General features: G+C 43.0%; 1 protein-coding gene across 2 annotated transcripts in view; it reads right to left on the bottom strand.

The window, feature by feature from the left end:
* Nucleotides 1–6,120: 6,120 nt before the first annotated feature.
* The window catches only part of STK35 (serine/threonine kinase 35), a 33,962-nt gene continuing 17,722 nt past the window's right edge, over nucleotides 6,121–22,360 (bottom strand). The window contains exon 3 of one of the 2 annotated variants that reach the window (XM_042463688.1): nucleotides 6,121–12,096. The gene's annotated coding sequence lies outside the window, so the exon portion shown is untranslated. Of the gene's footprint in view, nucleotides 12,097–12,624; nucleotides 12,744–22,360 lie in introns of those variants that run through there. The other variant, XM_042463689.1, reaches the window with a different exon arrangement.

Here is a 22,360-nt window from a genome sequence, read left to right as displayed (position 1 = left end):
AAGAGCAATCCAACTGGGCTCATTGGAAGATTCTGGCAAGCTGAAGCAGCATGCTGAATGCACACATGCACTATGTTTGTGAAGCATAATGTACTAAGGGCAATTTTTAAAATATTTTGTGTGTGTGTCAGATCTGGATGCATGCTAGTGCATTGTGTACCCCTCTCAGATCTGTCCAAAATGTTAGTTTGAGGTGACCACTCTGTAAAACACAACGGAGTTTGGAAAAGTTAGATGTGTGAACTATCAAAAAAGCAAATGCAACCACGCCAGTGGAGTAGTCCAAAAAAGTAACATTTCCAAGCTCTTGTGAGATGATGTGAGGTGAAATTTTACTATTAGAAATTTCCTTGTGTATCTTACACACACTCACACATATTTAAAGAATACTGCCCAAGCACAGAAAATGGTAGTGTATGTATGTGACATGATAGCCCTGTTAAATATTTGAAGGCGTTTCATACTGAAGATGGAGCATGTTTGTTTTCTGCAGCTCCAGAGACTAGGACCTGGAGCAGTGGATGCAAATTACAGGAAAAGAAATTCCAGTTCAACATTAGGAGGAACTTCCTGACAGTTCTTAACCTGAGTCTGTCAGGAATGCTTCGATTGTATATTCCTGCATGGCAGGGAGTTGGACTGGATGGCCTTTGAGATCTGTTTCAACTCTGATTCTATTTGCATATAAATATGAATATATTCTTGTACGTATGTCCAAAAATATTCAGAATGTGGATTGTTATACCCAGTATGTTTCGCTGTTTGGACAATGCCCTCAACAGCTTGTACTGAATAGAAAACCATCAGAATTATAACACTTTGGTTCTTCAGTGTATCTTCTGAAGAGCCCCTCCTCTCCCTTAATCCCACCCTGGAAAATGCTTCCTATTCTCTCCTCTACACCCTTATTGCCTCCAGGCATCCTTATCAGCTAAATAATCCCATCTGAAGGGGGCTTGTTCTGTCACATGGAGGGCAGCCGAAAAAAGCCATCATTCTCTAGGGTCCAAAAAGCCAGTGGCTGGAAGCTGCATCCCATCTCATTAAGTCCAAAGAGGCAGCTTTGCTTTGTAAGCTCTAGTATCATCTAATGTATGGCATTCCAAGAGGTACAAGGCTAAATCCCAGCTGAGCTGCCAAGTTGCAGTCATCCAGGTTGCATTGCGGACAGAGGAAAAACAGAGATGCATCCCATGTGGCTGTTTGTTTTTGGCTTGTCTGTTGTAATCCCCCAGCTGTGCCTTTGGGGAAGAGCCAAACCACAGGCTGCCTTTGAAAAATAGCAAATCCATGCTCTGTCAAGGGGGACAGGGAGGCAGCCTATTGATCACTGCAGGGCTGGATGTGGCACACTGGAAAGGTAGGGACCCTTCTCTTACCTGATGCGTTTCCCTTTCACTCAGACAGCTTTTCCCACTTTTCATTCAGTTGCCACTTTCTGCTTTTCCCAGGGCAAGTTCTTCTAGGTCATCTTGATTCAGCTCCCACATTTTGGAACATTCCTTGTTTTTCTTCCCTTATTCAAGATACTTCTCTCCAAGGTTGAATGGAGTGCAGGTTGCTATAGGATGGGTCTCCATTGGAAAGGATTCTTCCACAGAGAATACCAAGAAGCAATAGACACCTGGCCTGCTACATGAATGTTCCACTCCTAAAATCCACACCTATTGTCTGAAGCGGTACAACCTGGAGAAATGTTGGACACCTACCCACAAAGTAGGGCTCGAGTTCCCCACTTTGTCAACAAGGAGGATGCACTGAGCAGGAAATAATTCCTAATGACTTTTCAGCCTCACCTTGCAGCTGTATTGCAAAAGGCTTTGCAACAGGGCAGGAGGAAGAGCATCCAGTTTCTAAACACCAAATTTCTCCCATACTGGCCTCCCTCCTGGGCCCATTTAGCAATACAAAATTAACTTTTGTTATTATCATTTTCACTGCAATTTGTAGTAAGCTGTCTTGGATCCTGTGCTGGAAGAAAGGAGGAATAGGAAATAAAGTATCACCAAGGTAACAGCTTCTGTGGTTTGTATACACATTAACAGCCAGACAGCACTAAGAAAACACCAGTTCTTTCCATATACTTACTCTAGGAATGGGAATATGCATAGAATCATAACATCTGATGCCCTTCAGAGACTGCAACTCCCAGCATTCTTCATCCCTATGTTGGCTGGAGGCTGCTGGGCATTGTGGAGGGCCACATGATTTCCCCCCAGCTTTGTTTGGAATATTTGGCTAAATTCTGAGACATGAGAGGCTTTCCTGTTCTCATAGCTGCATGTGCCTAAGAAAGGACCCATCAGTCTCTTTCTTTTCTTCTTTCCTCAACACCCCTTCTGTGAGAGACAGTGTGGTGTAGTAGTTTGAGCACTGGACTACAACTGGAGACCAGGGTTCGATACCCCACAATGTCATGGAAAGTCACTGAATGACCTTGTGTGAGTGACACATTCTCAGGGTTGCCATAAGTCAGAAATGTCTTGATGGCACATATCACCACCATCCTTTCTGTAGGCAGCTAAAGGCCTTTTTGTTTTGGTGGACTTTTGATGTCTAATTGCTCAGGGGAGAAAAGGCCTTTCTGAATTTGTTTTACTTTTTATTTATTGCTTCCTTTGCAGGGGTCTTCTTTTAATTCTATTGCAAAGGGATCTTGCAGCACCTTTGAGACTAACTGTGCAAAAGAAGTTGTAGCATGAACTTTTGTAGACTCCGTCTACTTCTTCCGTTCACTCCATGCATCTAAGGAAGTAGACCGAGTCTACAAAAATTCATGCTACAACCTCTTTTGCAGTTAGTCTCAAAGGTTCTGGATGACCCTTTGCATACTAATATTCCAAACTAGCATAGCTATGTCTGAATTTAATTCTATTGTTAGTGTAATTATCTTTTCAATTTTTGTATATAAATTTTAAAGCTTTATCTTTTTAAACCTTTGTGAGCTGTGCTGCATCTCAAATTGGGAAAAAAAGTGTTAAATACAACCACCGCCACCACTTGAATGCTCATGTTCTGTATATCCCCAGAGCAGGTCACATAAATGGAAAATGATTAGTGCCCAAGTTCCTACATCAGACTTCTGTAATGTAAATCTCCGCATTCAGTTACTCAATGACCGTGTGTGTTGAATGGCAATGTTATGTAACCAAAGATGCAACTGACTGCACAACCAAAGCAATACTTATGCCAGTGGTTCTCAAACCTTTTACCTTTGTAATCCCCTTTTGATGTACAGTATATGAGTAAGAATATGCTGCCCCAGATGAAGACCTGCCTCCAGGGTAGCCAAGGGCAAACAATGAGTTTAGCTAGCTGCCGGCAGATGAATTTTAGCACCGTGAGAAAGAAGTATAAAATTAATGCTCCTTTTCAGATTCAGTGGGAAATAGGAAGTGAGGAGATGGATGGACATAACTGTCCAGCTTTATTAAAGCTGCTCTGCCCCTTGGAAACTATGTCAAGCGATTTACAGGAACAGAATTGAATTCTCTGGCCTCTTGTTCATACATATTTTTCAATCTGCTACGCCTAAATAAATGGTAGTTAACATTGCCAACTAGACCATGAGCGAATACAAAATCTCCATCCAAATTACACAAGAGAAAGAAACAGAGTGGTTAACATAGTAGTCTATGCTAACCTCTGTCAGCTTGGGACAGGGTGGAGTGCTGGAATCCTAGCTGCTGCAAGAACTACTGTCTGGCCAAACTAGGAGTGTCTGGGTTTTTGCAAAGGCCAAACAGGCCAATTTCTAGTATGGGTTTGATTATCTCCTAGAGAGCCAGTGTGGTGTAGTGGTTTAAGTGTTGGACTATGACTCTGAAGACCAGAGTTCAAATCCCTGCTCGGCCATGTAAACCTTGGGCAAGTCACATTCTCTCAGTCTCAGAAAGGCAAAGCCCCTCTGAACAAATCCTGCCAAAGGGTTGCCTTAGGGTTGCCATAAGTCAGAAACAACTTGAAGAAACACAGCAACAAACTTAAAAAGAAGCATTTGGATTCATTGTGTATTTGAACTTGAGAATGTATGAAGCAACCTCAGAGTGACAAATATGGAAGGCAAGTGGGAGAAAAGGCAGAAAATCTCTCTCAAAGTCATTGGAAAAAAGGAACCAAGCTTAGTAATTCTCATTTCAGTTCAATCTGTATAGGAAGCCTGTATAGAAGAGAAAACTCCAAGCAGTCTTGGATGACACTGATTATCTTGATCCATTTCAAACTGGCTTCAGGTCAGGATACGGAGTGGAGACTGCCATGGTCGCCTTGGTTGATGATCTCTGTCTGTGCATCAACAGGGGAAGTGTGGCCTTAGACCTTTCAGCGGCCTTCGATACCATAGACCATGGTATCCTTCTGGAACGCCTAAGAGGGTTGGGAATCGAGGGCACTGCTTTGCAGTGGTTCCGGTCCTATCTGTCAGGCAGATTTCAGATGGTGTCACTTGGCGACAGTTGTTTGGCCAAGAGGGAGCTCAAATCGGGTGTCCCTCTGGGCACGATACTATCGCCAATGCTCTTCAACATTTACATGAAGCCGCTGGGTGAGATCATCCGGAGACATGGAGCGGGGTGTTATCAGTATGCTGATGACATCCAAATTTGTTTCTCTATGTCTCGGACTGCTTCAGTGACCAAGCATGACATCTCTCCTCTGAATGACTGTCTGAGGTCGATAATGGATTGGATGAGGGAAAATAGACTTAAATTGAATCCAAATAAAACAGAGGTACTCGCTATAGACAATACTAATCCGGGAATGGTGATAAGCTCTCCAGTACTGGACGAGGTCACACTTCCCCTAAAGGACTGTGTTCGTAGCTTGGGGGATGCTCCTCGACTCGTCGCTTCACCTGTCATCGCAGGTTGACGCGACAGCCAGGAGTGCCTGTTATCAGCTTTGGCTGATACGCCAGTTAACGCCCCTTCCTGGAATGGGAAAACCTTGAAATTGTTGTACATTCGCTGGTAACCTCTCGTCTCGAATTCTGCAATGTGCTCTACATGGGGCAACCCTTATGCCATGTTCGGAAGCTGCAACTGGTCCAAAACATAGCAGCCAGATTGGTGACTGGGAGTTCCAAGTTTGATTCTATCACACCTATCTTAAAATCCCTACACTGGCTGCCTATTAGCTTCCGGGCACAGTATAAGGTGTTGGTTATTACCTATAAAGCCCTAAATGGCTTGGGTCCAGCTTACCTGAGGGAACGCCTCCTCCCATATAATCCTTCCTGCACTCTCAGGTCCTCAGGGAAGAACCTACTACAGTCACAGAGAACTAGACTAGTAACTACCTCCCAGAGGACATTTGCTTCTGCCGCTCCAAAAATCTGGAACCATCTGCCGGATGAGATCCGCCAACTAACATCTTTTGAGGCCTTTAAGAAGGCAATAAAAACAGATCTCTTCCGGCAGACCTTCCCAAATTGATCCCCTAATTTTACTCTCCGCGTGTCTAAATTGTTTCTCTTCAGACCAATTTGAATACTTTTGATATTATTGTTTTCTCTTTTTATATGCTGTTACCTGCCTTGATCCAACATTATTAAAATGTTACCTGAAAACATTAGCTTGTGGCATGTGCTATACCAGAAGACCAGCTCTCTCTTGTTGCTGGAACATCTTAAACATGTGTTTGTATTGACAGAAAAACAGCAGTTAACACAGGTTTTGACTCAAGAACCATGTAACAGGGCTTTAATTCCCATATTTTTTTCACTTGGAAGAGACTGCTTAAATTCATCACACTCAGCTTTGATGGTAACTATGGAATGCTGGAATTTGCAGTTTAGGCAATGGGCATTAAAAATTCCCAAATCAGAGGCCTTTAGTGTGTATATATGTGTCTTCAAGTTAGCTGTCAACATATAACAGCCCCATGGATTGGGGATTTTCTTAGATAAGGAACACTCGATGGTGATTTTGCCATGTAAATACTAGCCAAGGGCACTAAAAACCAGGACAGTGCCCATACAGGGCTGATCCTACTTAGCTTCCAAGATCAGATGATATCTGGTGCTATTGGGGTAGGACTTATAGCAACCATATTAGCTGCCTTTAATCTTGTTCCACCTTCTCTTACATTTTCCCTCATTGCAATTCAAAATTCACACCAGACCTTGGAAAACTTGTATTCTGGAAGCAAATTAATGGAAACAAATACAAGTGACATACGTTGTGTGGTTTTTGGCAGAGTGCATGCATTACCTTAAGCGAGGCACATAAACCCTTTCACCCTGGCTAATATAACTCCAGTCCAGAATCTTCTTACATAACTGACTGCACTCTGACAGTTTTTCAGATGGATTCTCCTCATTAAAAGAAGCCCATTCCCAAATCATTCCACAACCCATGTGTTGAAAGAACAAAAGTGGAATTCCCCCAACTGATAAATGGATCCTCTTCCTCCTCCTGCCTCCATTGGATGCACCAAGCAAGTCAATTATGAACACAAAGACAAAGACACCTTGTTTCAAAACTGGGTATGGCTTTTCAACCCCATCCACTAGCTTTATTCACACAAACGGTTTCTTTAATTTACAAAGCTGCTGCCATTCACACACAATCAGGGTTTCCACAGTGTTCAAAAGGAACTTAAATACAATGTCTCACACCAACCCAAGTAAACCAAAATTTTTCCTTTCTTTTTTTTTTTTTTTTAATAACAAAAATATAAAGTTGTTCACACACAGGTCCTAGATTACCAGCTTCTGTGCAAAGAAAAAGGAGGGTTTCTCCTCCCAAAGACAAACATTGGAAATGAACTGTTCTGAGAAGCCTGGGTTTAAGCCTTTCTCTGTTACACTTAGCAGGTGGGTTTAACAACTTGGTGTCTCGATAAACCTGAGATCACAACGGAAAAACAGGAGTAATTTCTCTGTGTCTGTTGGACTCTCACACAAATGTGGTCTACAGAGAAATGAACTAGGGAGCAGGCAACCTCTCCCACCACAACATGGCAATTTTCCATGTAATTTCCTCAGGGAGAGAATTTCATCACACGCCTCTCCCCTTTTCCTGGTGCAAAGTGAAGTGATGCAGATGAATGAGATGAGAGTTTCTGGGGGCAAATGCTCCCTCTTCCCCATGGATTTGATTCTATTTCACCTCTAAAAGGACACTGGCACAGACATCCACATGCAATGTGCCCAACTACAAGGGGAGGCTGTGAGGTAGCTTTTCCATCTTGCTTATCAAGTCCTGGCATTCCATGAATTCATGTCTGGGAGCAAAGCAATCCAGACAATGATACTGGACAACTCTGTTGTTATTATTGCAACAGAGAGCTGAAGCTTGTATTTGATTGCTCCAATAATGATCATGGTAACAACAATTAGTGTTGGGGGGGAAAAGATGTAAACTGTACATCATTCACCTGACATCTTGGTTTAAAGGATACTACAGTGGAACTCAGGCAGGCTTAAACTCAGGATTTTTGCAAAAAATAGACATATGCAAAGAGCATAAACAACAACAAGGAAATTTAGAGGCTGTCTCTCTCTTACTGGGATCAGGGCAGGGAACCTTATTGCTTTACCCCCCCCCCCCAAAAAAAAAAAAACCTCTGCAAGGTATCAGGGAGGCACAGTGTGGGATCCTAAAGGAAAGGGAGGAGAAAGGAAGACAATTACCACCCAATGCTAGCACCATGACCCTTAAAATTACAACAGGAGTAGCAGCAGGAGAAAGAGGAAAGAAACAAGGTCATGAAACCAGCTCCACTAAAAGGGCAGCACAAAAGTCCGATACTGAAGGTGTGAAAAAGGGCAGGGAGTTGCTGAAAGAACAGTTGCAACTTTCAAGAGCCTACAAATAGGCTGACTCCCAGGAAACTTTATTCTAAAGGTGAAGTTGTGTGGTTTTAGGCTTCTGTCTCCTTGGCTCCCTTGTGATGCTGCTGATAAATGTGAAAGCATGAGCTCAACCAGGACATGTTTCTGGTTTAAGCAGCACCCTGAACAGGCAGCAGGCAACTGTAAACTCCTGCAAGCCAGGATGAAGTGGCCACTCAATCCCAATCCAGTGCAACACAAACCCATGCCCAGTCACACCTAATGCAGGCTAATAATCACCATTCCTCTGGAGATATGCACACTTGCAAAACTGGCCAGAACCATTACTGTAGGTCCATGGACAGCTTAAAATCTTTAGCCAGCAAGGGGGTGTAGTGGGCATGGGAGTGGGACCTTTTGCATAGTGCCATTATGATTTGAATGTTCATGTCCTGGTTCGGCCAACACTACCACTTTGTCCCCCAAAGCACATAGGACACAACCTAAGAAGGTAACAGTCCTATGTCTTTGGGGTGCTGCAGCTAATTGCTCAGTGATAGGAATACATGCTGGTGATCAAGAAATCTACCCAACTAGTCACTGTGTCCCCTTCCCTCTTTATGGTTTTTACCCCAGGGCACTGTTGCATGGCCAAACCTAGGGCCTTCTTTTCCACTTCCAGCTCCAGAACCCAGACTCAGGGTGGACAACAGTTCAAGCCTGGTATTCTATATCCAAATGCCAAGAAAACAAAACATGGATAGACTTTCCTTTCTCTCTTGCAGAACTGGGGACACAATGGTGCAACCAGTGTGCAGCACTGGGGGACAGGGAGGGGAGAAGAAGGGGATGCCACAATATATAGGAAGGTAAAGCATGGGAGGGCAGACACAGGCAGACCATACTGTACACATGAAGGGATGTCAATAATCCCAGTTTCATGGCTGGGTCCTCCTGTCCCTGCTATGTCAATGAAGAAGCCAAGTAAAACGGGTGATGGCAAAGTGCTATGAAGCTGAAGCCAGGCGTGAAATGCAGCTGACAGTCCCTCTACTAGCCACTGCAGCCATCTGAGAAAATGTCTGGCAAGTTTCAGCCCACACCACCAGTTGTAAACAGTTTGATGTAAACAGTTCATTAAAAGCACACTTATAATAAAAGAAAGTCCTGTTAGCCCAGAAATCCATGTGCCATAGACTGTCAGTGATTATTTCACATCCCTGAAGAATGAGTAAGCAATTTCCTCTGGGAGACAACCCTATATGAATACAGACTTACCTGGCACTCATAGGACTCTGGGATCTCAGGTCCAACAATTTCTTGCTGGCTGTAACACCACAGCACATTCAGACATAGATCCAAACTGATCAGTCAGCAGCCAGATTGAGGGTGAGCTGGGGGATCGTCTCTCCTTAGAGATTAGAAGAGTGCTTTTCCAAAGAGGCTATCCTGCTTCCCGAGATAGATATGCTCAAAAAGACATGGGCTGGAAGTTGAAATGGTCAACAGAGAAAACATTTGGCCATATCTGAAGATCTCAGTGGCAACCCTGTCAGCAATGAACGAAACCCATCCAGGCAAGATATAGGAGGGAGGAGATGACTTCATAGGACAGTGAAATCGAAAGAAAAACAAAACGCACTTCTGCAGCCTAATGCTGCCTCTATAGGAGTCCTTCAAACCTCCAATAAGGCACTGTGGTCTAGCTACCACAACAAAAGCACAACCCTAACTGCAGCATGAACAAAAGTGAGGGGATGTGTTTGAAGATACAAAAGTACTGAGGTGATGACATTTCAGGATGGACTGAGCTATGTATTTGCATGGACAACTTTTTATTGGGACTGGATCATGCATCCACCCTCTTGGTTTCCTCCACCATCCAAAGTGCAGAAATGAAAGGTAAGGGCTACTGGGTGCTAACGAGGCTTCACACAGACGCTCTGGTACAAAGGAAGGAATACAAACGCTTATTTGGTCCAAAAATGCAGTTTGTTTAAGATGGGCTGCACAACAAGATCTCTACTGCAGACCAATACAATTACTAACTAGTTAACAGTAGTGTATTGCCCAGTGCATAGTTCCCAGGCTGCCATAGGCAGTGTCAAAACAGATGATCAGTGCCTCAGACTTCTGTTATCCTACTGTGCTGTGATACTGAAAGGTACAAACAGCCCAGAAAGGTGTCCAAGAGTCTCCTCTTAGAAAATAGTTTCAAGTTGCTAGCCAGATGAGTTCCAGACCTAAACCAACTCTTATGAATCTTCTTAAGAGAGAAAAACAATAACCTTATTGTTTGGAAGACTGCTGCTTCTGCTTCCTAGCTGGGTAGGATTGTTATAGCAGCAAAGGATGAAAGAAAACCTGTTTATGAAAGCTTATTTTAAACTGCTGTGATTTAATGGGTTGCAGTTTATTACTAGCCATAAGGAACAAGGTCTCTGTGTCCCTTAGAATTTTGTAGTCATTCTGTTCAAGGAAATTGCAAAAGTTTCCTTTGGAGAGATTATGGCCTAAATCAGGAAGACCAGGACCTACAGCTGCATTCCTCGCAGCCCTGGATTTTGCATCTATTACAAAGTAAGGAATTTTCATTCTCTTATTTGGCTTTCCCAGTTTACAAGTCAATTTCTCCTTGGAAGTCTAATGCAATGACCACACTATTTGAGTGGGGGTTTGCGGAAGAAAAGATACTAGAATTTGGGAGTTAAGAAAAATCCAGACAAAACCAAGCCGAATTTGCAAATGGTAGGTCTGGAAAGCCACAAGCAAATTTTCTAATCCACAAATGACCACCGAAGGAAGAAGCTGGTTCATGTGAAAGTACACATCCCAGAACGATATGAAATGGGGAAGAGAGGGGATGCAAAGAGCAGCATAGTAGATAAAAGTGACTTCTTTCATGGCCTCCATTATAAAGAGCAGTCTTCCTAGAGGCATAAAACAGAACATTTTCTCCAAAGTCCCACAGACGAAGGCTACAGATAATGGTTTCAGTAGCAGTGTGAAGATATACACAAGCAATCATACAAGTGGTCTACTACAAAGTGTTGACTTGGTTTTCCGGTTGTGATTGAGCTACTTTCCTTCATTGCTATGTAGCACAATAGTGCAAGGAACAAATCAGTGAGGTTCCTATAGTTTACATACCACAAACCAAGACCAAACAAAGAGAAGTACCAGAGCAGAATCTTGCCCTCAACAGCAGCCAGAACCTGTAGTGTCAAGATCTTCTCTTCACTGGATGAGGTCAGCTAGATCTACAGGTATGAAAGGAGTGTCAGCAACAGTGTTTTTCAAACCAGAGGCCTACAGAACAAGGCTAACTCTCTCTCTCTCTCTCTCTGTATGTGTATGTGGTATGTACAATGGCCTATCTACAAAGAGCAAGGAAAAAACTGTGCTGTACACTCCCATTTACAGTGAGACAGATCTACTCAAGATCTGCCCCAAAAGTCCTCAAAACAGGTAACACACTCAAGAGACCTATGAAGAGGGATCCGCTTGAAGTTTTAGGATCTCATGGTCATTCAAGCAAACAAAATACAGAACCAAGGAAGCCACCAGTCCCTTGCAAACCATACGCACACAGAATTACACACACACGTATGAACACCTTCCATCCTTCCCAAATATCACCAGCTTCTTGACTTGTAAAACTTGGCACACTGAAGTGCAGGCCTCTCATTGCTACCATAGTGCTTCTAATTTGTGGGCCACCTTAACAAGGGTTTTCTTACTTTAATTGTCATCAGACATTTTCCTTTCAAGCGCCAACACCAAAGAACAGTCATAGAAAGAGAAGTGAGGTCTGGGGGCTGCTGGATCTCCCATCTTGCTTTTTGTTTCTGACTTTAGAGGCTCAGTAGCAGCCACAAGAAAATTACTCATATTTAGGAACTAGCCTCAGCACCCGAACTGAATCTCTCCCTGCGTAAAACTGCACAAAGAACAAATGTTATGAATATCTTGGCCCAGAATTCCAGTGCTTAGCAGCAGCAGAAAAAAAATATGCAGATTTTACCCAGTATTTTGTTTAGATAAAAGAGGAATTCCAGATGTACCTGCACAGATTTAGCCGATAAAAAAGCTGAGTTGGCAGAAGGGAGGGGAAGGGGAATATATAAATTTAGAAAAATGTTAATAGTCTGGTAATGGAATGGGTTTCAATAGCTCTTGCCCTTCTGGTGTATCACTGGAACTTTGAAGAAGAATCTCTCAAGGCTTCACTTTGTCAGAGATCCTGGTGTTTGACCTGGACCATCCTCAGCTCTTCTTGATCCATGTAAATCATGGTGATTGTAGGTCCCTGGTAAGAAATCCTGGAAGAAAAGGGAAATGTAATAATTACATATTGTTTTTTTGTCCCGGCCTCCAAACTCTTTGTATCTAAATGTTTATAACAACCAGCCTTGATAAGGAATAGGCACTTCATGTACTGGCATACCATTTTCCCCAAACCAAGGAATTCTGGAAGATATGTAGTAGGTAAGAAAGGCTGTAAGAATCATAGAGTTGGAAGAGACCACAACAGCCATCCAGTCCAACCCCATTCTGCCATCAAAGCACTCCTGACAAATGGCAATTCAGCCTCTCTTTAAAAACCTCTGAAGAGACTCCACCACTCCCCCAGTCAGCGTGTTCCACTATCAAACACTTCTTACCATCAGGACATTCTTCCTTATGTTTAAGGGAATCTCTTTTCCTTTAATTTGAATCCATTGTTCTGTGTCCTGTTCTCTAGAGCTGCAGAAAACAAGCTCGTTTCATTCTCAATATGACATCCCTCCAAATATTTGAACATGACTATCATGTCACGTCTTAACCTTCTCTTCTTCAGGCTAAACATACCTAGCTCCCTAAGCCGCTACTCACAGGGCAAGGTTTCCAGATCATTCACCATTTTGGTTGCCATACTCTGGACACTCTCCGGTTTGCGAACATCCTTCTTGAATTGTGGTTCCCTAAACTGGACAAAATATTTTACATGAGGTCTGACTAAAGCAGAATAGAGTGGCACTATTATTTCCCATTATCTAACTACTATACTCCTATTGATGCATCCTAGAATTGCATTGGCTATCTTAGCCGCCACATCACATTGCTGACTCATGTAAGAAAAGGTTTAAAATGTTGTCAGATCCACTGATCTTGAAACACCAAGGAACAAAACTAAAAAGTCCCTGGAAAGTCATAAACAGCAGCTGGAAGTGAGGCAATGTCACTTCTGGTCATTCAAAATGGCCCCTGATCCAATATGACAATAGCCCTCTTGCATTCTGGAGGAGCTGAAAATTGAGTGGTGCAGCCCTTGGGACTCTGGGAGCAATCCTGCTCCTCTAGTAAGCAAACTCCCTGACATCTCAAGACAGGAGACCGACAAATATGCTGTTCTGCTGGAGTCCACCCGCCTTGACAATTCCTCCCCTTGCTATATGATAGTAACACAGGAAACTGCCCTTTTCTGAACCAGACTATTGATTCCTCTAGAGTCTAGTCCCAACAGAGTTAACACTGGCTGGCAACCAGGGCTCTTCTTCCTTTCAACTACGATTCTTTCCTAGATGTAACTTGAAATATCTTGATACTTTACCATCCAAGATCCAGCCAGGCTGACCCTGCTTAGCTTCTGAAATCAAACAAGATCAGTCTTGTTCAGGATGGCACATAAATGCTGGATATAAATAATAAGAATAACACTGAATGTGATTACACACATGACCGATATGCATTTACAATGTTCATAAGTCTTATGTAAAACTTAAGGCCAGCCCTGTCACTTAGTAAGCCCTGCTATGCTTCAGGTGGACAAGAACGGAAGAAATACAAGACCCAGAGTGCTTTGCGTGGCTGCCTATCTTTCCTGTACAGTGTATTATATGAACTGAATCAGTATTATTTCTGGTGTAATGCTTTGTTTACCAACCAGAAACTGGAGAGTTCATAGCTACCGTATACTGGTAAATCATAATCAGAATAAGTAAATGCATACCTAAAATTAACAAAGCCTCTGTCAATGCAGTTTTTTTTAAACAAAGTGTTTTTACACCAACCTCCACTTTTCTTTCATGTCCTCTAGCTGAATTTTTTTTAGCAGCATTGGCACAGGGAGGGTGGGGAAGGAAGGGAGGGGAAATGGTGACTTTTGGTAAAACAGTGCAATAAAGCTTGGGATGGGGAAAAATGGGATGCTGCTTTAACTGATCATATTGTACTTGCATGGGCCCACCTCCAGGCAAGGTAAAGAGCAGCTGTCTGAAGAATCCATTACTGCTCATACATGGGTCACCAAAATGGAAGCCATAAGAAAGGTGGAAGCTGATGGAAAAACTAAATCCGGTGGTGCATTTTGGCAAAGTTTGGTGGTGTTTTTTTTTTTTTTACTGGCCCTAGCAAGTTGAACATATTTGTTTGCTTATGTAAGAGTCATCTGACCTGGTTATTTCATTTTTGCATGGGTGTATTGTTAAGTTTTGTATAGATTGCTTGCAGAAACATGTTGAACTGCTCTTTTTTGTGATACAGGAACTATCCATATTGTGCATGTTTATGTGCCTTTTCATAGGGTTTTCTTAAGCAAGTAATACTCAGAAGTGATTTTGCCAGTTCCTTCATTGTAAATACAGTATAGTCTGCAGCACATGGTATTTGTTGGAAGTCTCCAATCCAACGACTAACCAGGGCTGATCCTGCTTAGCTTCCAAGATCAGATGGGAACTGGTGCCTTTAGGGTATTTTGGCCTTCTTGTTTTTGTTTCTTGGCAAGATTTGTTGAGAGAAGGTTTGCCATTGCCTTGCCCTGAGGCTGAGAACATGTGACTTGCACAAGGCCACACAGAGGATTTCATGGCTAAGTAGGGAATTGAATCCTGGTCTCCAGAGTTGTAGTCCAACACTCAAACCACTATGTCACATTGGGTTTTTTACTTCCATGTTATTTATGTCTGGTGCCAAATTTTCAGTTAAAGAAGTCATGCCTAGGAACACATCCACTTCATTAAGTGAGGAATACAAGTATAAACAAAGGATTGGAGCTGTGTCCTCCAAATGAAGCTTTGGGTCACCCCAGTCTTACATCCAAGTCTTCAGGAGTGTGACATACCACTGCATCCAGCTCAGTACTTGGACATATGGTTAAACATGGCACCTTCATGCCAATTACACTCAACATATATAGACATGGACCCACAGGTGTATTCCCTGCAATAAGGCTTGGGCCAACCCAGACATACACTTAGACTTTCAGAAGAGTGTCTTCTTCAAACTGATATACTTCCACCTTCACCACATGTGAATGTTAAGACACTGTCAAATAAATGGGACCATTTTGTTGACAGCCAAAATACACAGAAATAAAGAAACGGTGGGTAAAGACCTCAAAGCTCATCTTCTGTTAAATATCCAAATCTCAAAGACAGTGGCTTCTGTAAGATGTTACATCATCTCTGCCACTACTTTGCTGAGGGCAACACTCTTTTACACACAGCTTCCAATGTCTTCTGAGCATTCTTTGCCCAGGCATAGTTAAGAACAGGGGTCTACACTCACTGAGTGTGTTGTGACTTTACCAGAAAAGACAAAAGTTAGCCTCTGACACATGGAACATTACTGAGGCAAAGAGGCACCTATTCTAAGGAAGGTCAGGATCCGTGGGAAGGATTAAATCAACACAAGCAGCTGTCAAGTACCACATCGTCTATCAGGAAGGGCAAACACGGGGGAAGTATTTCACAGATCAACAACAGACAGTTCGGCTGAGCAAAGTGGACTTCACTGGCAACCAAAAGGGACATCTCTCAACCTCTCACAGCTGAAAGGCTGTGAACTGATGCACTAGCTGTAAGAAGGCATACAAAGGACTATGCAAATGCCACAATCCCTACCTTTGTTACACGATGAGAAGAACTGCTTTCAGAATAATTTAACTTGAATGGAGAGAGACAGCGTGGCGTAGTGATTTGAGTGTTGGATTATGACTCTGGAGTCTATGTTTCAATTCCCAACTCAGCCATGAAACCCACTGGGTGACCTTGGGCAAGTCACTCTCTCTCAGCCTCAGGGGAAGGCAATGGCAACCTCCTCTGAACAAATCTTGCCAAGAAAACCCCATAATAGGCTCACTTTAATGGTCACTATAAGTCAGAAACAACTTGAAGGCACACAACAACAGACTACAATGGTAGCATGATTATATACTACCTAGAATGAATACATAGAGAGATCCTCTAGCACCTTTGAGACTAACAGAAAGAAAGAAGTTGTCTACCAAAACACATGCTGCCAACTTCTTTCTTTCTGTTAGTCTCAAAGGTACTACAAGATCTCATTCCACAGACTAACACAGTTATATATTTGAATTCTACCTAGAATGAAGTTATGCCAAGGGAAAAATGCATATAAATTTTCAGTCAAAGTTTACCCATAAAAGAAAAAAGCATACAAGTATATTCTGTGAGCGATAAAATAATGTTATGTGCCTTGTAGTATCATATTTTCACACGTAAGCCAAGGGGTTTGCAAGTTTATTTTTGGGTTATTAGTACTTGATGTGAACAGTATGCCATCTAATTACTTTGGGAGTTTACAATCAATAGCAAAACAGTCTCTTGCAATATATCCATATATAGGTGAAATAGAAACATTAAACCTCATTTATTCTACAGAAATAAATGTAAAAATTGAGTGCACATCAAGAAATGCTTAGGCCAACCTTACATGACCTTTTTACCCTGGGGGAACCCTTGAAATTATTTTCAGATGTCAGAGAACCACTGCATAAAATTATTGTATCTACAGCTGTATTCCCCATTCCCATCACAATCTCTCGCAGAACCCTAGCATTGCAAGGAATCCTGGTTAAGAAATCCTAGCTCAGGAACTTTCATTGCAGGAACTTGGTTTGGTTAAAAAGAAATCCCAACTTTTCTATGCTGTGCCACCCTCAATGTCTTGGAGTGCAAAGGGACAGGAGTCTGGTGGATTGTGCTGTAAAAAGATCAGAGGGTGTCTCAGGAATAAACATTTCCCTTGCAAATGCTACATGTGACCTCAACTTTATTTGCAAGACTAACTGATTTTTATAATAGTCTTCCTACCCAAAAAAATCACTCCCCAGCAGTGTGTACATCCTTGGGAAGGAACTGTTTTACTGATTCAAAGTGCAGAAGCTCTGAGCATAAGGTTTATCCAAAGGATAATCAACAGGTCCTAGGTTTCTGCCTATCTTTTTCTGCAAACAACAAACCATCTGTGCAACTCCAGTGTATCTACATAGGACTTTCTTCCTCCATTTTACACTTCCCAACACACCAGCTGCTGCGGCTATCGTCACTCAATTGTTATGTAATGCATTACATGTTGAGCTCAAGAGTTACAGTAATCCAACTAGCTGCTAATTTTGGCTTCTTCCAATATAGACTATGTTTCGCTTCTTCTTTCATCTGTTCAAGCCTCTTCGGCCGTACCTTTCAGGCAAACTGTACTAGCTCAAGTTTTGATCTTCCCTTTCCTATGCACTGTGTTTATTTCAGCTTATAAATCCTGACTTGGGAAGGTTTTATCATATTGCTCAGTAACTTTTGAGTACAGTCACTGAAAAAAAGGGCTGGCACAACTGAAGGGAGGAGCAAGAACAACAGGGCCAAATGAGATTCAGACAAGTAGTAATAAGGGGACCAGTTTTTCATGATGGCAAAGGGCAAACCTCCCTAACATCTTCATGCCAGGATCCTGAGCTGGATTGGCTCCTTTTCCTTTTTCTTGAGATTTAAAAAGAGCCACCTGTCCATCAATTGCCAATTGCTTAATAAAACGTGCAATCCATTTGAGTCCACGAATCAAAATATGACAGGGCAAACCAAATAATGAATAAGAATATGCCAGAGTTGGGGGAAGATTTTTTTCTTTTTTTGGCATCACCAACTACTTAATAGGGCTATACATTTAGGTCTCCTAAGCATGCTATGGTCCCATGAAACTGGATACTACCAAATACAATTGTCCTATGATATCTACTACCAAACCCTCAGTGTAAACTGGTATTATATAATGGGCTTAAAGGAGCAAGGAAGTCCTGAATTCACTTCACTCCAGCTCCTAAGTGGACTTAGGTGGATCACACTCAGCTCTACTGTTTGTCTGTCCAACTTCCCAATACAAAGGCATACAGAAACAGTGTACATATGTGCCTTCAAGTTGCCTGTTAACTTCTGGCAACCCATGAATTTGATAGGGTTTTCTTAGGGAAATAATGCACAGATACTTTGCCAATCCCTTCCTCTGAAATATAGCCTACAGCACCTCACGTTGGCGATTTCCCATCCAAGTACTAACCAGAGCTGAGCCAGCTTAGCTTCCAAGATCAGAAAGGATTTGGCGCCTTTCAGTCATTTAGGCCTATTACATAGAGTACCAATACCTTTCTCAGGGCACTACAAGGATTATTTAGAACAGTGGTTCCCACACTTTGATCCTCTATGTATTTTGGACTTCATCTCCCAGACATTCTGACCACTGGCTAAGATGGCTGGGACTTCTGGGAGTTGAAGTCCAAAACATGTGGAGGACCAGTTTGGGAATCGCGGGTCTAGAAAAAAAGCAGGACCTCTACTCTTGTTGTTCCTAATGACAATAAGACATGTATGTGGCTGCATGCACGTGCCACCGTTTGGGACAATGGGGCTTGCCATCTGCAGATGCTGAAATCTGTGCATGACAAGCCCAAGGATGACAAGGTCTCACTGTAGAATGGCCTTCACTTTGCGTACATTCACTATCTGTAAATGGTTTTAAGTTGCTCCATGGGGATCATCCATTTCTTTTCTGAAATGACAGAACAAGTCAAGTGTCAACACCCCTGTGGAGATCTCTGTAAACAGGCAGCCTGGCTAGGGAACACAAACAAGTATCAAGTCAATTATTGGGCTCCCAGATCAGGCCCCTTGCCTCTGCCTCCTTGACACAAAGCACTGGAATCTCAAGAGAAGAGAGGTTTGGGCTAGTTTTTTCTTCAACATACAAACCCAAGGTTGCTGGGGCAAACCCCTCGGCAGAAGGCCCAATTAACTGAAATATGTCAAGTCTGCATTAATTAGCAATGGATCTTCTCAGGCACTAATTTTCTTGCAAGAATACTTTTCTGAAAGTGGAGCTAGAAACAGCCCCTTAAGAGAGGAGGGAGCTGCTGAAACTGCTATAATAAGAGAAACCCTGAACAGAACAGGAGCACCTATTTTACAGGATCAGTGGAGAAAAGCAAGAACATTTCTGGTTCAGATACTGGTTGACAGAGACAGTGTGCAATTGGAAAGAGTGGGTCATTATAAGGCTCAGCTCTGGTTAAAACTGACAGAGGATTCCAATGCGTGTGCGTGTACTTGGGACAACTGTAAATATATACACTATTCTCACATAGCAAGCCATTTCTAGGCTGAAGGGCATTTCTGTAGGGAGGCCAGATGATGGCAGGTGTGATTCTCCTTCCACCTCCCAATTTCACTGGCTGGCTCAGTAAAGGGTATCTCTTCCAGTGGAGGAGAATGTAATATAGGCAAAAAACCATCTGGGGCTTGGAATAGACTCCTCCCATGTTGCCACATCCTGCTTGTTTTTTTAGGGGAGGGAAGATGAAGTGCTAGGAATCCATGACAATTTCTTTGATCTCTGCTCTGAGACAATTTTCCACTTCACTTGGGGATGAAGGCAGGACTTGAGCAGGGGGCAGAGACCAACAGAGGAAACCTCTCTGGGCCAGATGAAGGATCTCAACAGACTGGAGATTCCCTTCTACAATGAATGCTTGAAAATCTAGACTGCATTTTGGTTCTTTCCACTGTGCTCCTGCCACCTGTGCTCTTGCCCAGATGTTCCAGGTCTCCCCCCCCCTCTATTTGAAACAGGGAAATAAGCATGATGCAAAATGAGCATGCTTTCTTCACTTTGTATATAACCCAATGGTGCTTATGAATCATGAGAAGAGTGGAGGCAGACGCCTCATGGAGAGCACAGAAAACCATGAGACTTATTAAACCACTCTTCACTAAAGAGTGCTTGACTCAAGTCAACGTCATGGCTTTAAAGAAACATGTCCTTCCTCATAATCTTGGGGGGGGGGGGGTAGTGTATAAACCAAGATGGATCAAACTTCAGAAGCCCATCCAAATCCTTGCAACTCAGGGGAACTAGTATGATGTCTACCATCTTAGAGCAGTGATTCCCAAACTTTTGATCCTCCAAGTGTTTTACACTTCAACCTTTCTCACTGGCACCGCATGTGCAAGAGACAAAAGGCCAGAAGGATTAACAGATCAAGCTGAGACTGAGTTTACTCCAACATACAGCTGGACACAGACAGTTGACCCTCCTGTATCTTGGAGACTCACTGCACTGAGCAAAGAACTACAAACTGTGCCCATTACCAGGACATAAATGGTTACAGTCTGGCCAGTTGAGTTCAATTAAATACAATAAAGGATCTTCTAGGACAGCAGCTCTTTGAGCAGTGCAAAGCTCTGCTTTCCTTTTGTTCCCCATGGCCACTTTAGTGTGTGTGTGTGTGTGATAAAATTCCCTCTGCAGATACTAGCAGAGAGAATTTATGACCCAGCCTACCAAGGCACCTGATTCCATCCGATCTTGGAGTCAGTCCTGCTTAGTGCTTGGATGGGAGACTGCCAATGAAAAGCTGGTGCTGAAGGCTATATTTCAGAGGAAGGGACTGGCAAAATCACCACAACATGTTCCCCACCCTATGAAATTTATGGGGTACCATGAGTAGACAGGTGACTTGAAGCACACAGACCCTACCCCTGTCGATGGAAATAACAGTGGACAACTCTATGCTTGATTGAACACAATAGCTCTTGCCTTCTCTTCAGAGGTTACCACTAGCGATTTGGGAGAGCTTGAGCCTGTTTAGACAATAAAACCTCAGACTCTCTCAAGAGGGGAAGGTACCTCACCCCCTTACATTAACAAGTTCTGGGGCATCTCTTAGGTACCTTGTTGCCTGACTCAGGTCATTCACAGTTCACTGTAGCTCTCTGGAGAACTGTGCTCCAGAGATAATAGCAGGGTGGCTGTTTACAAGACTGGCTTATCCCAGGATAAGAGGTAATTCAAGAATCCACAAGGTTGATGATTTTCAGCTCATGCCAGTTCTTGCACACAAACAAATGGGGCTGGGGAGGGGAGGCAGTTGAATACATGCTTTAGGATCTAAGGTTAGATGCAGAAGGTGTCAGGTTCAATCCCAGGGATCTCCAGTTAAACCAGGTGAATCAAACAGTGTGTTTGAAGACTGTATTGGGTTAATGGACCAAATACCATGACTCAGGATAAGCTCGTTTGTTGTTGTTGTTGTGGGCCTTCAAATTGTTTTTGATTTACAGCGATTTTAAGGTGACATTATCATGGGGTTTACTTTGCAAGTTTCTTCAGAGGAGGATTGCTTTTACCTTATTCCGAGGCTGAGAGACTGTGAACTGCCCAAGATTGCCCAGTGGGTTTACATAGCCAAGCTGGGATTCGAATCCTGGTCTCCCGAGGTGTAGTCCAACACTCAGACCACATCAAGCTAGCTCTTTTAAGTTTGTGCCCTGGGCTAAATGCTGCGAAAGCAGTGGCCAGAAAAGCCTGGCCACAATGACTTGCTGTCCTCCACAAGAGTCTGTCAGGCTAATAGATGACCACAACGATCATTGCAGAGTCAAACAACAAGACTATGCTTCCATCAAACTGCCACACTCATCTCAGAAAGCACTGCTCAAATGCAAACAAGTAGATGGTCAGTGTGGCACATCTTTTTCTGTTATATAAGGGGCAACCCCTTTTATGACAGCTGTGCTCTTGCAAGGAGTTATTACCATCTTAGACCCAGGAAAGGGCAGCTGGGCCTTAGACTAAATAGCCTCAAGGCAGGTCTGTCCCCTCACTGTGTTTATTAGTTTTTCATTTCCCATTCCAAAGAGACGGGGCAGGATTTCCCCCGAAGGGCACAGCCTGGTTATGCAACTCAGCAGCAGCATGTTAGCAGAGCATGGATGATCACAGATGGCAAACATAGATGTTGGGGGGGGGGGAGATGAGTGCTGGGCGATGGCACCATCATCTCCCAAATCCAGCTCCCTGATAGCCTATCAAATAGTTTGAGAGAATCCTGTCATTACATCATGGATGAAAACTTGAGGCAGCATTAAACTTGCATTCTTATCTGTTTGTCTGGAGGACTACAGAAGTAAAATTCTCCCATGTTTTCACTTCCTAGAAAACCTACAAAAAAGAAGGCAACACTTTGTGCTTGGACGTTAGAAACGTTTAAAGGTACTACCTGTACATCCAAAGCATTGTTGACCCCTTCATGTTGGGCATTAACCTACAAGCAGGCATGCCTCCAAGGGTGATATGGCACCAGCTTGGAGAGGGATGCATTTAGGTCAGGACAGAGAAGAATTTTACCTTTGTCGCATGGAGGGGGCTTTGGGAACAAGCATCTTTAAATGGATCCACTTTACCAATCATGTCAAAGGCCATTTAGCTGACTTGGATGGGTCACTTTGATGAGAAAATTCAGAGCTCTTCATGAGACAG

Source organism: Sceloporus undulatus, chromosome 4 (genome assembly GCF_019175285.1).
Source record: "Sceloporus undulatus isolate JIND9_A2432 ecotype Alabama chromosome 4, SceUnd_v1.1, whole genome shotgun sequence".
NCBI lineage: Eukaryota > Metazoa > Chordata > Lepidosauria > Squamata > Phrynosomatidae > Sceloporus > Sceloporus undulatus.
This window is presented reverse-complemented; position numbering and strand designations above follow the sequence as displayed.